Below are 17,942 nucleotides of genomic sequence, written 5' to 3' on the forward strand. Positions count from 1 at the left end.
GGAAGGAGTGATCCGTAATCAGGATGAGGCAGAGAAAAAGACACCGGGGGCTAGAATGCAGAGCACTTGTATCATAGGACTCCGAAGCTGAAAACAGAAGTCTGTGTAAAACTTAGTAAAAGAATAGTCTTCAGAGAGTCAGAGAACCATCAATGAAAGCAGCCTGTTGATAGGTGAACAAAAGAAGCCTTTGTGTGAACACTGGCTAATTAAGTCTTGCAATTACCGAAAGAGCTTTCTTTTTTGTGAAGAAGAGAGACATATAAGAGTGATGTACAAGTTCAGATTGAAAATACTTATTCATATTCTGTGGGGGAAGGGCCATTTGCCTATTAAACAAAGCAAGGTCGCCCATTTCCCGCTTTGAGTAGACCTGGGGAGAGTGGGAAGAGATGGGCTTCTAAAGTAGGTGAAATTGTTGGCCATGAAAAGTGCCTTTGACTCAGTTTCAATGGATTTAACCTTTATTAAAATATAGACCCCCCCTATCAAAATAGCTATAAGCTGAGAGAATTACTTCCAATACACACTCCTTTTCTTAGCAGTCATAAAAAAAACAAAGCTTGATAAGCTCTTGGGGCTGAAGTATTCTTCTCCCATATGGGAGTTATTATTTCCAGTTCAATGTGTCTCAAAGTAGGGGTCAGGTCTCCCAGAGGCTATAGGGGTCTGAGAGGGTTAACACAGAACAGAACTACAGAACTCTGAAGTGATCAGTGTTGATGATGGTGGTGAACTCTGAGCTATATAAACCAGATGAAAAGGCCTCTACTTACCAGCCTAGCCTTCATTTCAAAGGTTCAAACATGTTCCATCTCCGAGAGAGGGCTCCAAACTGCTATTTGATGGCAGTGGCAATGAAGAAAAGTTTAGGGCAATCGGAGTGTACTAGTTTTTCTGTATGGGAGGCATGTAGTCAGCATGATAACCCGAAGCCAGGAGAGCAAAGAGGAAAGACTGAGAGAAGTTTCAAATTTGTGAAGGAAGTTGACAAATCTCTGTGGAGGCATAAACTAAAACCCCAGGTGCTCCAAATATTTTGGCCCCAGAAAATGGGGACTCCAATTCCTTTCTTTTCTCCCAAAGTTCTTGTCCAACTCTTTTCTAATGATTCCTCCTGTCATTAATCCTTTCTGTTGGCTCTTGAAATCTACCCAGGAACATTATATTTCAGAACAGTAACTTCATACAAGAAATGTCTCAGGAATCCATGGAATAAGGAATGGGGATTTTGTTCTTAACTGCCTAAGTACTGTCTGCTTTCTGAGTCTTCTCTCAAGCTCTTATCATCGGTGACAAGTAAACTGATAGGTGGGACAGAGATTTTGGTGATCATCAGAACCCGCCCTTTCGGCATTCACAACCTTTACTCATAGAACAACAAAGAGACCCCTTCTTTTTTTCCAGCCTTGTTGACACTTATAGTAATTACTCCCGGGAAAGTAACTTTCTGAGGCAATATTTCACTTCTCTTTAATTGCATGGGTACCAACTTACACACTATCAGCACTGATGAGCAGTGACACCCTGCTGTCAGCCAGGTAGTTTGATGGCAGAAAAAGCCACAAACACTTTAGTTTCCATCTTTCAAAACTCCTCATGCAAATGAGGGACAGTCATTAGTGCTGACCTTCCACTATTACTAGTTGCCAATCAGCTGTGTATCCTGCTCAGAGGCAATCTGCCTCATTCCACGCAGAAACATGGGTACATGTAGCACGATGGGCGCTACGGGCAGTCTAAGAGGGCATTGTTATAAAAATTAGCTTCCCAATAGAATACACTGGTGGACTCATGGAGGGCAACATGCTATAAGTGTTAAAAGATAGTAGTTTCCAAACTATTCTCCAGTACACTGGTATCAGTGTCAGGTGTCTGGTATCAATTCAGGGTCTGAAGCCACATGTAGGCTTACTAAACAAGAAAACCTGTATATGGGGCCCCTGAAAATAAGTTTTGCACAAGCACTTTACAAAGTTTCCTCACACTGAAGTTTGGGAATGACTGGCTAAGGTCACTGGGCATACATTCACAACCATAAAGCCAGAGACTAGGCTTTCCCATCACTAAATTCAAGAAACACTGTTACCTTTTTCTCTGTGCGAGATGCCACTGTATTTATAAACTTATGAACAAGGTATGTTATCTGCTTTCAAAGGTTTTAAAGTTTATCGACCTAAGAAACAGTCAAGGACTATAGATGGAATCTGTAACGAACTCCATTTAAGAGGGAAATACACAGCAAACACTGAGAAAATGTCATTCATCTGAATGTATCTGTTGCTTTATCCCGTCATATGATGTACTCTTACAGTTATGTATCTTTAATATTTAGCAGTTGCTTATAATCAAGACTGTAGCACAGATTTTAAAGGATCTAGCCTTAAGCCCAGGATCAACTAACCTGGCAATCTGGGGAAAGTATGCACTTAGAAAACTTTGTTGTTTTCAGATATGTGCAAATATACGTGAACTATCTGGAACTTAGCTTATCTAGAAAGCTGTAACTTTTCAAAAAATGTTTGTGTTTCTTTAGCAAGATGTAGTAGGTGATTTATCATGATCTTTTATTTCTGCATGAAATCAATGACCATCCTAAAGACTGTTCAGGTTTCCCCCAGGAAAAAGAGAAATAAGTTACTAACCAAAAATAGAATAAGTATCCCCAAATATTCAAAAAGTGAATGAACTAACCATACCTGAAGCTCAGAGGTGCTTATGTAGTTTGGGAGAGTTTATTTTACCAGAGGATAATGGATGGACATCTTTATTTATTTATGTTTCTTTATTGAGAAATCAAAATTTTAATTTTTGCCGGAGAATTATTCACATCATTCTCACCATTAAGACTATCTAAGTGATAACGAATAGCCAAAGAAGTTTATTTATTTTGACCAACATTATTAATGTCCTTCTGAACTGTGAATGTATAAGGCCTAATCCTTTCCCACTGTGCTGGCTATTCCTCTTGGGCAAGATCTGACAACTAAAGAGCCATTTGTGTGTTGTGGAGACAGAGTGCTAAATCTGGAAGGGCTGACTCAGCTGAGCAGGAGGCGGTAAGATTAATGGACACCAACATGGAGGGAAAAGCAGTCTGTGAGTGTCAAGGACCTTGGTGGGAGAAACATTTCCCCAGTGAAAGAGAGAACACACACTTCGTCCTTCCATTCACCCCACAACCAGACATCCTGTGGAACATGTCTAAGTCCCATGCATAAATTTCCTATTAGAAATTTATATCTCTATTCAGGAGTGATTGAATCAAGACCAACTCATCACACATTCTATCATAAACTTTAACTACCGCGATACATGCTTTTAAAAGAGGTCAATTGTATTTTCATCAATAACATATGCATTCTACTTGAAATAAGCATAATTGTAGCAGAGAATCTATCAAAGTACATATGAAAACGAGATATACTCGAGGGCATTTTTTTTTTTTTTTTTTGCGGTACGTGGGCCTCTCACTGTTGTGGCCTCTCCCGTTGCGGAGCACAGGATCTGGACGCGCAGGCTCAGTGGCCATGGCTCACGGGCCTAGCTGCTCCGCGGCATGTGGGATCTTCCCGGACCGGGGCACGAACCCGTGTCCCCTGCATCAGCAGGCAGACTCTCAACCACTGCGCCACCAGGGAAGCCCTCGAGGGCATTTTTTAAGTACAACTTATAAACTACAAGATATTGAGTAAAATAGTGAATAGCGATGCAACGGAACAAGATAACAATAGATTAAAAGGATATAAATGGCATACTACCTAGTTACTTTTGGTTCTTTAATATTTAGTTAACATTTGCTTAGTGTGAGAGAATGGGCAGGCAAGTGTTTTCCTGTCAGGCAAAATATGTTCCATGCTTAACACAAGTATTTAATTGTACTGCAGCCAGAGAAAACGTGACATTTTTCAGTTTCGTATTTACTGTTTGAACAGGATGTTTGACACCCTAATGTATCCAATTAATAGATTCCCAAAGAGTGACAGTGATAAAGCAACACTAAAGTGATTCAAATTGTGCTTAGCTAACAATTTGTCAGTATGGATGGTTCAATTTCAAGGCTTGAGTTAATTCAGTAGGTGTGTTAAAACTATTAGTTTTGCAGATACAAAATACAATTTATTTATTCTGTAAATATTTACTGATATCTACTATGCACCAGGTGCCATTTCCAGCCACTGGGCATCTAGTAATAAATAAATGACTAATCAAGTGTAGAATACTGCTAATGTCAACAGGGGGAAAAATGGAGGGTTATACAATTCAAGGTCAAGTTAGATGCAATCTAGAATGAAGGTCATCATTCTCTATTCTTCCAGAAGACAAACAAGTCAATATTACAATTTTTGTATCTTTTACCTGGCTGCACCTTTGTTTTTGCTCTTGTCCTTTGTAAATTCAGTGTTCCATGGATAATATAATAGAAACTGAAGAGGAATGAACCAGAAAACCTAGAAATTTGGGTTCATCTCTCACACTAATTAACCTTGTGACCTTAAAGAAATTAGTTAAAATTTTCTGAGACTCAGTTTCCTAGGATAATTTATAGAGTTTTACTTAAGAGATAAAATAAAGCTTCATTTCTGGAAGGGTATATTATAAACTGCATAAAGACAAAACAGTTGTAGCTTGTTTTGTGGGTGTCCACATGAACCTTATCAATGTCACATCAGGAGAAATATTTCGGTTATAACAATTTACAGACAGCAATCATCACTGTGTGTATATTAGGCGATTTCACTATATTTCCCTTCTCACTTCTTACTTTTCAGATCTATTTGTCTGAGTAGGGGATAAATATTAGTTGTAAAGGGAAAAAAAACCAATAAATACATTATTCAGCTGAAAAAGTTATACTCAAAATACATATGTATAGTAACTTAAAATACCTACAGGACCTCATGGTTTACAGTCCTCTTGTAAAGTTTCCCTTTTATGTTGTCTCAAAGGAACAGGTCAAGAATGCAAGGGCAGGGATCCCGTGGTGAAATTTAGTAGAGTTGTGGCTAATGGTGATATGTACAATTTGTCTTTTGAAGAAGTGACAAGATTGAGATTTTCTCCATTTCCATAAAATATTTTTATTTGTCATCCTCCTTTTAAATACACGTATATATATATGTATATATATATACATGTGTATATATGTGTGTGTATATATATATATATATATATATATCCTCCTCTATCTTGTGGGAATGCTTTTCTCAGCAAAAGAAGAGAGGATAGATAAATCCATTCCACCTGGGAAAAGTTCAAAAGTTTCTGTTGTTTAGTAAATAATGAAATGAAGTTATAAATAGCATCACTGCTTTCTAGTCTATCTTTAAACTAATACAAGCATGTCCTTCCTCTAAAAAATTGATCCATGTTAGCTGTTTTGAATATGTCTCCTAGTTAGCATTTTAAACTTTAATCTCTAAACCATTATCTTCTTCCTGGCTCAGCAGGAAATTCTGCCTGTCATTAAATCAGTAACTCCTTATGTTTATGACTACCAAGAACTGCAAAAGCCAGACTACGTGTGGAGTAAAACTTGTCTAATTAGCATCAGTCTACACATTACCATATGTTGACAATAGCCATTCACAGGTTATATTACTTTGGCATCTGTGATGGATGACAAAACCTAGAATCATTCTTACTATTTTATCTTCTTGCTATAACTTCTCAAGCATTTCTTTTCTTGCCTTTACTTTTTTTTTTTTTTTACATTTCCTGAATTACTCTTAACATCATGCCCTTTAGGTGCCTCGTTCTTGCTTCCTAAAGAGGGATCATAGGCAGTACTAAGTTCAAATATGCTAATATCTTTATATCATCAAACCTTTTACCTCCCTACTTTACAATTCTGTCTGTTGTTTTAGATCTACTTCAGAATCCATAATTCATTGCTCAAGATAGCAGAAACTGACTGAGAATTGTATAAAACCCAAACTACCATAGGTACAAGGGAAATAGCTAAAGGAGAAAAAAAGGGAAAGGAAAAAGCATGGTAGAAGAAGTGAACTATTCCTATTAAAATAACCTAATAGTTATTTAAACAAAGTCAACTCAACTAAAATTTATGAGGATGTTTCCTGGATTCAAATTTCTGAAAATTCTACTCTGCCATTTTGAAAACAAGAAGTAAAGTATTTGGGCTTTTATTACCACAGTAAGGTGATAAATGTGTATTGATGTAACTCTTCTAGTGTAAGTGAAAGTAAATTTCAAATACCAGGCTGTATGAGTATTTTTCAGCCTTATGAAATGGTAAGATAATGTAGAATAAAGGTGAGCTTATTTTTTAATCTGTCGATTAAGAAAATTTTAAACAAAGATATAAACAAATCACTTGTACTTGCTAATTGCACAAGTGATTTTGAATGAATGAGATCAATTGTTTAAAAAATTAATAATTGTCATGGGAAATCTGTCATGTCCAGAATTCTTTCTTACATACTTTTTGATCATGTATTCTATACTAATTTTCATCATAATTTAAATTAATATGCTTTAGATTTTAACTCATTTATCTTATTTGCCACACATATCATGTATTTACAGCCCTTTAAACTTTTTATGACTTATTTTCAGTTTGCATCAAGCTTATAGTTTAGAATCTAGAACAGAATTAACAAAATAGTTCCGTCTGTCACTGATTGGCTTTGTGGCCTTGGTTATCACTATTGAGCAATATATCATAACATATTTAATCTGGGCATCTGTTTCCTTCACTGTCATCATTCCAGTGAAGTTTTTGGCCGGAGAACACAAAAATTAATAGTGTTTAATGAGACAAAAAATACAAATATATACATTTTCCTAAGTGATAATAGGTGACAGTGTTTAAATCATTCAAAAGTTTATTTTTAAATAATCACCCCTAAGTGAATTTTGATTAGAAACATTGGTATGGTTTGAGGACAAAACTAAGATCTTAGATTATACACTCATCAAAGGGCAGGCAGAAAAAGAAAGAAAACCTTTTATCTTACCACTTACAAATTTCCCTATTGACAAAGGCCTGACTCTGGTAGTGTTTTGCCCCCATCTTTGAAAAATTTAGGGGCTCTTTCTTGGAGGTGTCAATTGAAAAATATGCACAACCTAAAAGTTGAGAATTATGTTTTATTTGGCAGACAAAACGGAGGACTTAAGCCTGGGAGGGATCCTCACAGATAGCTCTGAGGAACTGCTCTGAAGAGGCAAGGGGGGAGCGAGGATACATAGAAGTTTTTGCAAGAAAGACCAGATAGTACTGTTAATTAAAGAAAACCATATACCTCAAGTTAATGAATTTAACACTTTTCTAGGTATGGGAAGTTGCAAGAGTCTGGGCTCACTGAAATCATTCCTTTGATATGCACCTTAACTACCTAGGGCCAGTGGCCTGGTTTCCTCCTTCCTGAAGCCCCTCAGGGTACATAGTTGTGGGGTGGCTGCCATGACTGAGGGCTTGGCAGCCAGCAGCCCATTTGTCTCCACCCTGAGTTCCCTCAGGGCTCACCATCTGGGGTGGCTTTAGTGGCTTGATGGTTGCAACATCCTTTGTTAACTGATATGGCAGGCAGCATTTTTTCATTCACAGAAGGTCCAGTCCCCCTAAAACATACATTTTCCCTGGATTATTCCTCTTCTCTAGGTACCCTTCTTTGGCTGGTGAACACAAATTACAACACACTTTTAAGCCAATTGTCTTGTTTACCTACTCTTTAAGTTTTGGCAAGTCACAACCTGTACACAGGTGGATAATTATAGTACAAAGAATAGTTACAGAGCCCAAATATGTCATAAGTCCGGTTTAGATGAGTTACTTAGAAATTCCTGGCTCTGCATTGCTCATTGCCTATTTCTGTTTTATTGCTGAACCAAATTGTTTTCTAAAAAAAATGTGAAATGTATTCTAATTTTGAACTATTTTTACCTAAATCCAAATAGAAACCTATATGAATTTCTCTTCCACCATAAAATTGTCAAGAACACTCCACTTTTGCTGTGCCTCCATTTCCTAATTTCTCTCTCTTTTTTTTTTTTTTTCACTATTGTGGCCTCTCCCGTTGCGGAGCACAGGCTCTGGACGCGCAGGCTCAGCAGCCATGGCTCACGGGGTCAGCCACTCCGGGGCACGAACCCATGTGCCCTGCATTGGCAGGCGGACTCTCAACCACTGCGCCACGAGGGAAGCCCTTCTAATTTCTTGACTTAATCCCCTGATGCAGGTTCTGACTTCTCACAAGTGCTCTAGTTGAAGTTAACCAGTGATATCCTTTTGTAAACTGCAAAGGTTTTCTTCGTGATCATCACCCCTAATTTTTCCAAACTGTGTGACTTCTCCTTGAAATTGTTCCCTGATTTCACAGTCATTACAAGGTTTCTGATCTATCCATTACTCTCTATTTACCACTTCTGTTTCCTGGGTCCTCTCACTTCAGTCATTGTTGAAATTGTGCCACAGGACTCATATGTTTTATCACTCTGCTCTTCATTTATTTTTTCCCTTGGAGGTTTCATATCTTCTAATGATTTCAGCTATAAACTCCACTGAAATGATTTCTAAATTTACCAAATTTCTCTGGTTCAGCCCCATATAAAAGTTGTTTCAATGGAATGTCTGATCATTGTCTCAACTCCCAATGTTGATCAAAGACATCAAAATTTTCCCCAGACTTGGTTCTCCCACAAACAGCTTTATTTTCTCCCGCTGGAGCTTTCATTTTCTAAGTTTTCAGCTCACATTCTTGCAATTTTTCCTGACTCTTTTTTTCCAATCTGCTTAATTATTACATTCAGTAAATTCCTGCACTGCTTGCTGCTTTCATTTTCCTCTTTCCATTCCCGGTGCTGTTATCTTCTTCTAGTCCGAGTGACCTAGACTCATATATATATGGCTAATTTAATGATCTCCTCAGCTGTCTTCTTGCCCCCTTAAATAAGCCCTACCCACTGCTGCCAGAAGAACCTTTCTAAAGCATTAGGTTTTGCATGAGTCACTGTATAAAAAGTTTGTCAAAAGTTCCACCATTCCTACCATGCAAAACAAGACCGAATGTACTCATCTTCCTAAATTTGTTTATTTTCAACCTCATTTCTTTCAACTAAAAATATGCAAAACTGTATTCAAGAAAACTGTTCTAACATTATTTTCTTAATATTTAAAAAAATGTATTTCAAATATCTGTACCTTTTTTCTTATAGAAAAGATCTATGATTTACTCATTAGTGTCTGACTATGCTATTTGCATAACTGAAACTCTAATTTTATGATGTTCATTATAGGAGGAATGAGTATATTTCTTTTTTTAATCTTTGTTGTTTTTGGTAAACAGTCTGAGTTTCCAAGTGGATCTTAAGCACCTTGGGTGCAGGAACTTAGTCATATACTTCACTGTTACATCAACTTCTTCAAAAATTCTTCATCGTTAAAGGTGAAAACAATAATAATAAAAAAGAGAAATGAGAAATTGAAAGAGAAAGTAGGAGGTTCCTACCAGTTCATAAAATTAATATTTCAACAAATTCCTCTGTAACTGCCCTAAACTAGGCCAAATTAAACTCAGAAAGCTGACATATCTCTTTTTTAAAATTTTTGAATGTTTGTTTGTCAACTTTATTGCTAATTGCTTCTCACATCTCATTTATTTTTTACTTTCATATAGACTTTATATTGAGTGAATCAGATCGAGGCCTTGGAACCACCATTTTAAACAATATTTTAAATTCTCACCCTTAGATCAATGTTTTCAAGTGGTTATTGGGTACATTCCCTTTTTTTGTCAGCTTGACTAAAGTTGAGGGCAAGATATAAACAATTTAAAAACAACATCCACAAAAACATAATAAAAGGAAAAACTTAAAATATAAGCTAATGGGAAGCTTGCCACCACAAAATAGAGAAATGTAATCCACATTGAAAGTGAGTCCAATTTTTAGTTTGTGAACCTTGCATTTATATTGATTTCCATCATAATTTTAAATTAAAAAATCTTAGGGAGTTTGGGATTGACTGTTATATTTAAATATAACACACTGTTATATTTAAAATGGAAAAACAACAAGGACCTACTGTACAGCACAGGGAACTCTGCTCAATATTCTGTAACAACCTAATTGGGAAAAGAATTTGAAAAAGAATAGATACATGTGTATGTATAACTGAATCACTTTGCTGTATACCTGAAACTAACACAACATTTTTTATCAACTGTACTCCAATATAAAATAAAAAGTTAAAAAAAATCTTTCAGATTATGTTTTTATCCAGTTATTATTAAAGCAAACCAAAAATTTTTAATTTAGTTTTAAATCATTTAAATCAATGTTTAATAATGAGTTGCAATAAATATTAAAAAAACATATGTTTGTTATAAATTAAAGTTTTACCTATACTCTATTACAACTATTAGTTGAAGCTCTGTGTAGAGTCTCCTTGGAACAAAGCAAACAAACAAATGGCAGTCTATTTTTTGCAAGGACTTTACTTGAAACTCAGGCTAATTAAAGACACAATTGCAATATAAGCTCTTTTTAAAAATTTGGATGTTACAGTAATTCTCTCTTTAGACTGTCATTATATGTTTAAATTGTGTTTAAAGCACATCATGATGTTCTAAATCTATGCATTAGATCAAAGCTAAGCTCTCTCAAAATAAATCAGCTAATTTCAACATCAGATGTGTTTCTAGTTTGAAGGTTAAACTTCCAGTTTTAAGCTATCAAGGAACACTTAAATACTTTGACTATAATCAACATAATATCATAGAATTCTAGATATAGAGTAGAACTTAGAGATAGGTATTTCAACCCCCTCATTTTACATGGCTGCAGTATTCAAAGAGATTAAAATGGAGTTTGCCCAATGTCTGACAACATTTCTGATAAAGATAAGAGGCTAATCAGGTGTTCTGGCTCATAGTTTAATTCTCTTTTCATCATAATCTTTCTGGGGGTGGACAGTAAGAATCAATTCTGTATCTCACTAGAGTCAACTGGAAGTCTCTTTGGGACTTCTTTGCCCGGTAATTGAACTGAGGACAGACAGTAAATCAAATATCTGAAAAGAGACTGTAATACAGGACGTATAAAGAATTCTTACAACTCAACAATATAAAGATATAGATATTAACCCAATTTAAAAATGGGTAAATATTTGAATAGACATTTCTGCAAAGAAGATATTCAAATGCTAACAAGCACGGGAAAAAGTTGCTCAACATCATTCTTTGTTAGGGAATGCAAATTAAAAACACAATGTGACCATTCACACCCACTAGGATGGCTATAATAAAGAGGGTTGGTGAGGATCTGGAGAAATTGGAACCCTCATATATTATTTGTGGGGATTTTAAATATTGTAATCCCTTTGGAAAACAGCTTGGCATTCCTCAAAAAGCCCACTGCATCTAATCTCACCTTTCACTGTGGCTCCAGTGTAGGACAAGCACAAGTAGACTTCAGTTTTTATACAACCCAGGAATTGGGAGCTAGAGAGTATGATGTGTGCCCATACCACCATCCAGTCTCTCTGCTCAAGACTTTATCTGCTCTAGTGATGTAAATAAGGGCAGGCCAGCAAGTAAGATAACTACTGTGATGTCCACTTTTGGAAGTAGATGTCAGTCTCTGCAGGAAAGGGTTAACTCAGCAGACTTGTGTTGCTCAAATCTGCACATTCCCAAGAAAGAGTGTCTTCAGGACTGGCTGTTGGCTGGCTCCTGGGAGGTGAGTGTTGAGTCCTTGGAACAGTCTACCTGATAAGCATGGTTTTTTATGCCTAGAGGCATTGAGATTCTAGGTACAACTACGTTTAGATAATTTATGATAGCAACGTGATTTATGGTGAATGCGTGCTTCTGTCTCTGTGACTGGCATCTGAGTAGCTAAGGTCAGCCCACGTAGACGCTGCATGTTTACATGACTGACTCTCAGGACAAAACCTAAACACCAAGACTCTACTGAGCTTCCATGGTTGGCAACACTTTGTGTGTGTTGTCACAGGAGAATTAAGCATGTCCATGTGACTCCACTGGGAAAGGACACCTGAAAGCTTCTGCCTTGATTCTCCTGCCTTGATCACCTCATGCAACTTACCCATTAGCTGATTTTAAGCTGTATCCTTTCACTATCATAAATCATAATTATGAGTGTGACATTTTAAAATCCCCTGAGGCCTTCTAGTGAATCATCAAACCTGAGGATGCTTTGGGAATGCCTAAAGAATCTGCCCTTAGTTGTGTCCCTCAACTAAGCCCTCAGAACACAACTACTGAGCTCACGAGCCTCAACTAGAAAGCCTGCATGCCGCAAACAACAGAGCCCACACACTCTGGAGCCTAAGCACCACAACTAGAGAGTGAAAAACTCACATGCCACATCTAGAGAGAAGACTGCATGCCACAAGGAAAGATGCCACATGCCTCAACGAAGATCCCACCTGCTGCAACTAAGACCTGACTCAGCCAAAAATATAAATAAATAAATAAATCTTTAAAAAAATAATAGGATAAATCTTCATATTTTAGATTAAGAAAATTAGATAGTTGTTATAAGTGAATACCCACAGATTCAGAACCCCTTGAATGAAGCAGGGCTGGGTCTCCTTGAGGAAGTACCCTGCTACAATGACAAAAATTTATACTGCTAATCTTTCTCCAGCCTTCCTGAAAGGACCTATGGCCTTTTACCAGGATGACTGTGCATTGGGGAAGGGAAACAATCAAACTTTTCAAGGATTACTATGCATCAGCTCTGACTTGATACTAATTCTTACAGACCCAAAACATCACTGTGGTCCACCAGGCAGAGTAGGGGTTTGTTTGTGGAGGTCAAGTGATCAGTGGAGTTTGGACTGAGGTCCATGTCACAGTGGGTCCAGCAGATCCCTGAACCCATTCTGGGATTATTTCTCAGTTCTGGAATGAATATTTGAGTAGTTATACTCAAAAACTGACAAAAATCTCATATATATATATATAAGTAGATATACATGAATCCTGAGAAGTGCTACCTCTGGGAGACTGGGGGTGATGAACAAAGCAGATACTAACCTTGTATGTAATGCTTTTAAGTTTGTATTACAAAAAATTGTATTCATTGTTAGACTTTTAATTAAAATTAGAGGATCCTAAAGTGACTAGGGTTATTTAACTTGGGTAGCTGAAAGCTAAATGAGTTCTTAAAAATCATTTTAAAATTCATCCATTTTTACAGGAGTATATATAAATAATTCCTCATTATCACCCAGGTTACATCTCAAGGATGCAGAAATAATTTTTGTCTTAAATATTGTATGTCAGATAGTATCATGAGCTTCGTGAAGATGAATAGTAAAATAAATTGCTTATGAAAACTGGAATCCTCTTCTGTGGAAGTCCTTAAAAACACTCTTATAAGTCTGGGATAAGACAAGTATGTGTACTGAATTGTTATAGAATGGTGTACGTTATAAATTGATGGACATTTCTAACCATTTCTTTTCAATATTTCATATGAAAAACAACAACAACAAAAAACCCCAAAATCAACCAAAAGAAAAACATACCCAGAACCAGCATGGGGATCCTGTCATACAGCCTTTCCAAGCAATTTTCATGAGCCCCCTTCCAAGGACTGTAGGGGATGAACCAGATGTCCAGTGCCCTCCCCTCTCAAACAGGAAGACACCTGCTTGTGGTCTAGGGAGGACTGAAGCTAAGTGCATTGAACATCACCTGTGAGACATTATTTGCATGACCATCTTGTGCTTTGCAATGATGACCTGATAATTGTTTTACTTGGCCAATTTTTCTATAACATTTTCTAAAACTCAACATAAATCCTGTAATATGTTAAAACTTAATAAAATGCACATTTATTCACAAAGGGTACACAGTCCAAGTGAAGTGCAAAATGGCAACGTAATAACTAAATCAACTTTCCAATGAAGAAATAGGAAAAACAAACTTGATACTAATGTAGTTTTTAAAATGAAGATTAAAAGCCCATCCAAGTTGGTCAGCCTTTCCCAAGTGGTTTTTTTTTTTGTGGATGGTTAATAAATTTTATTGACTATGCTGTTTGGAGTTGCATGGAATGTTCCAGAAGTTTCACAGAGTTTGGACCCCACCACCACAAACCTTCTTGGTCTACCTCCATGTTCTGGGGCCCAAAGGAATGTGCTTGGCTGTGATCTTCACTGAGAGAAAACAAACTTGAGAGATCTATGTCAAAGAGCCCATGAGAAAGATCCCAGATATCACAGACCACTAGTGCTTTTACAAGCAAAACCCAAAAGAACCCAAACCCCATTTGATCGAAACTTTGATAGAATCTTGCCCCGAGGACACTCTGTTATGCCCCAACTCCTTGGTTGAGAATCACCAGCCTCTGTACATTTTACTAAGCTTCCCTTCCTGTTGTTTGTGTTTTGAAAAGAACAGACTTTCCCTCTTGTTTTCCAAATACGAAATATAATAACATTAAATGTTCTTTTTTAAAGTACATATGCCGTTCCCCCTAAACCAAGGTTCTGTGAGCCCAGCATGTCTGAACCGGAGTGGGCTTCAATCTCCACTACTGAATCATATGGTTACTGCAAAGCCATGACTAAGAGTTTGCCCCCAACCTCCAAGGCTAGAGAAAACAGAATGGTTCCCAAGACCAAGTTGCACTAGCTATGGATTTATCCCAATTTATCCAAGGATTGCACACAAAAGATTGAGTGCAGGAACTGGTGTTAATATTGCAAAGCACCTCTGGCTTTGTTTAGAACCTACTTAGGCCCTTACCCTTGTAGAAGATCTCCTGCAAAGGTTTTCCTACCCCACAGCTTTACACTCAACAGTGCATACACACTTGAGTACCTACCATCTCACAGCTAAGCCACACCCCACGTGCAGTGATTCATGGTTAAGAGAACTGGATTACCACAGCTCTAGCCAAGTGCTAATCCACTGCAACAATTGGGAAAAGAGGGGAAAGATACCCCCAAAAAACTCTCAGCCAGCTCTGAATAAGGAAGCATGTTTCCATCCTGTGCCTCCTGTCACTCAAAAGTCCAGTCTACTCAAACTCCTCCAATTCCCACAGCCTCAAGTAGCCATGTTTCAAGGACTTGGCTTGTAGGGCCTGCAATAAGCACTGCCAGTGAAACAGGAGGCTGGGCCACACTCAGGCGACTCACATTCCCAGTCTGTTGTTCTATTTCTGGGAAGGGAGGAGCTGCACAGTTAGCAATGGGGCTGGCTGGTCAAGGGATGACCAGGGGCCAGTCCCTGGCATCATACTTTAATCACTGAGCCTATTAGAACATGAATAATCAAGTGTGACAGACCAAAAGAGAGCCAATGATTTGCTCCTCTGCCATCACGCCCACAGAGTAACTGTTCTGAGGTCATACATTAGATAAGCATGGGCACAGGAAGGCTCATTCCTTACGCTCATGACCTTGCTTTCTTTCCCACTCACACTCACCGCTAACACAAGGCGGAGTGGGGGTCTGACCACCAAAGAATGGCCATGTTCCCACAGATCACATCCTTACCCTACACTGCGTCTCACCTGTGGCTTGGGGAACTCACAGAAAGACAAATGTCTTTTAACCGCAGAATTTTTCTTTTGGCAGCCACAATTAGTAACATTGCACGTTTCAAGGTTACAGAGGAGCCCCACGCTACACACGTGGGGCAGGAACAGACGAGTGTTGCTCGGTGCTTTACAGGAAAGCCACAGCAAGTGTTCCAGAAATTGACAACATCTGGAAGCAGGCACCCCAGGGCCTCCAGGAAACCCCTCCCTCTCGGGCTTTAGGGACTCCTCATTGGGGGCCTTTTTCTTGGGCATGAAAAAGCCTCCTTTTCTGGACCAGAGCGGTAGGGATGTGCAGGTCAATGGCTAAGTTGGCCGGGTGGGGAAGGGGAAGGGGAGAGCAGTTCCTTCGGATCCCAGCAGAGGTAGACAACAGTAGACAGTGGAAGGCAACGGGTTCAAGGTGAAAAGAAAAGCCAATTCTTGGGGGCGGGGGACTGCTCTCCTTCCCTCCGCTCTCCGATTAAAAACGAAACCCCAGGATGATGAAGACTGCGCAGAACCAAGACAAAAGCCATCTCTCGGCTCCCGTCCCAGCCTAAGCCCTTCTTGGCCCGTTCCTTCTGCTGCTGGCAAAGGGCCTCCCGCCGGGCGCTCAGGCGCCGCTCGCGCTCCAGCTGCTCGCTGTGGTGAGCCTGGTAGAAGGCGTCAAAGTCGAGCGTGGTGCGGTTGGCTCCCGACGAGGCCTGAGAGCGGCCCTGGGTCCGAGAGGCGGGAGGCTGGGTGCGGGGCGAGTCAGGGTCGGCGGCGGGCGTCTTGGAGGACTGGACCCCGGGGCCGCGCAGGTCCTCGTCGCTGAGCAGGCCGCGGTCCTACCTGCGACGCTGGGTGGTAGTGCCCAGCACCATGTAGGCCTGGGAGACGTGCGTGAAGTGCTCGGCAGCCTTGGCGCTCCCCGAGTTGCAGTCCGGGTGGTAGAGGAAGCGCTGCCGGTAGTCAGCTGCCTTGATCTGCACCTGCGTGGCCGTGGAGGGGACGCCGAGCCGCTCGTAGAGCGCCGTGCGCAAGTAAGGGCCGTCGCTCCGGGAATAAATCCTCGCTTCCAGGCCCAGGCCCGATCCCAAGTTTGGTGGAAACCCCCGGGCCTGCCACACCCTCCATAGTAACAGCCGCGACCCCCAAATGGTGTTTTGATCAAGCCCAGCGATATTTCCCATTCTACTGGAGTACATCTGTAAACAGGTCTCCACATCCAGGGAAAGGCGTGATTCCACCCACACCGTTTTGTAAACCTTCGGGATTCTACATGTGGTATCCCTCAGTTATTAAATGGAAGCCTGTGCTTTTACTGTATCCCTGTCACTGTGTGGATTTCTCCACTTCAATATAATGCATCATTTTGTCTTAGACAAGCAACAGCATCTTCTGATTTAAACTGCAAAATATAACAGATGAAAGAATTTACTAAAATAAGAATTGTGGGCCTTGAGAATCCTTTTTCATAACCTCTTCTAGGACACATCCACAAGTGGCAGCATGCAGCCCTGTTTTGGGTAGGCATCCATGTTTCTGTTTCAGACGCAGTTTTGTACTAGTAACAGCTGCAGCTTAAAAGGAAGAAGCTCACCCACACATAAACCAACCCTATCATTTTACTTAGTCAATGTTCTTACAAGAAAAAATTAATTTTGTTGGTATGTGACTACAGACTCTAAAAAAAAATCCCTTATAAACGATCAGACCTTGTGAGGTTATGAAAACTTATTTCTAAACCTGAATAGTTTAACCAAATAACATTCCAACCTAGAACACTCATGGAAATATTATGTATTGGCTCTTCATCTTTTATTCTGGCCAAACAAAACTCTGCTGTTGAGAACTTATTTCTCATGACTCAGAGGTAAGTCCCTAGATAATCACGATGTCACTTGAGTTTCAGAACTCTAGTCTGACACTTAAAGCTCCCAAAAGACAAAGTCTGAATAGTTGTTTCAAGTGCTTCTTGGACTTGAAATTGTGGCATCAGAGACCCAGGAAATATTTATTTCTGGTAGGAATGAGTCAAATATTTATTTCTGGTAGGAATGAGTATCCTATAAGACATTTAAAGAATGCTCTATTTATTTATTTGCACTTTCATGTCTGGGAAATCTTATTTCCCTTACACATGCATCAGGGAAAATTTATATTTGGTAGAGTTTAAATATTTTTGGAAGGTTAATTCGTTTTGAAACAAAGTGATAAATATTTCATTCTGTACAGTTTTATTCAAGGATGACTGGAATCACCTACATCTCCTGATATAAGATAAAAATGATATGTGGAAGCATCCTGTTATCCACAAACAGCTTCCGGTCTGTATAGTTGCGAGTTCTGATTTGACTGATTTGTGTCTGGCTTGATGCTACTTGAAAATAAAGGTTCAGCTCCTGCCTGTTCATACCTATTCCCTCTTA

At 39.0% G+C, this 17,942-nt stretch overlaps 1 pseudogene; it reads right to left on the bottom strand.

Moving 5' to 3' along the window:
• Positions 1-16,009: 16,009 nt before the first annotated feature.
• Positions 16,010-16,703, bottom strand: LOC112410699 (dnaJ homolog subfamily C member 30-like; annotated as a pseudogene).
• Positions 16,704-17,942: the final 1,239 nt, after the last annotated feature.

This window comes from Neophocaena asiaeorientalis, unplaced genomic scaffold (assembly GCF_003031525.2).
Source record: "Neophocaena asiaeorientalis asiaeorientalis breed wild unplaced genomic scaffold, Neophocaena_asiaeorientalis_V1.1 scaffold635, whole genome shotgun sequence".
NCBI classification, from domain to species: Eukaryota; Metazoa; Chordata; class Mammalia; order Artiodactyla; family Phocoenidae; genus Neophocaena; species Neophocaena asiaeorientalis.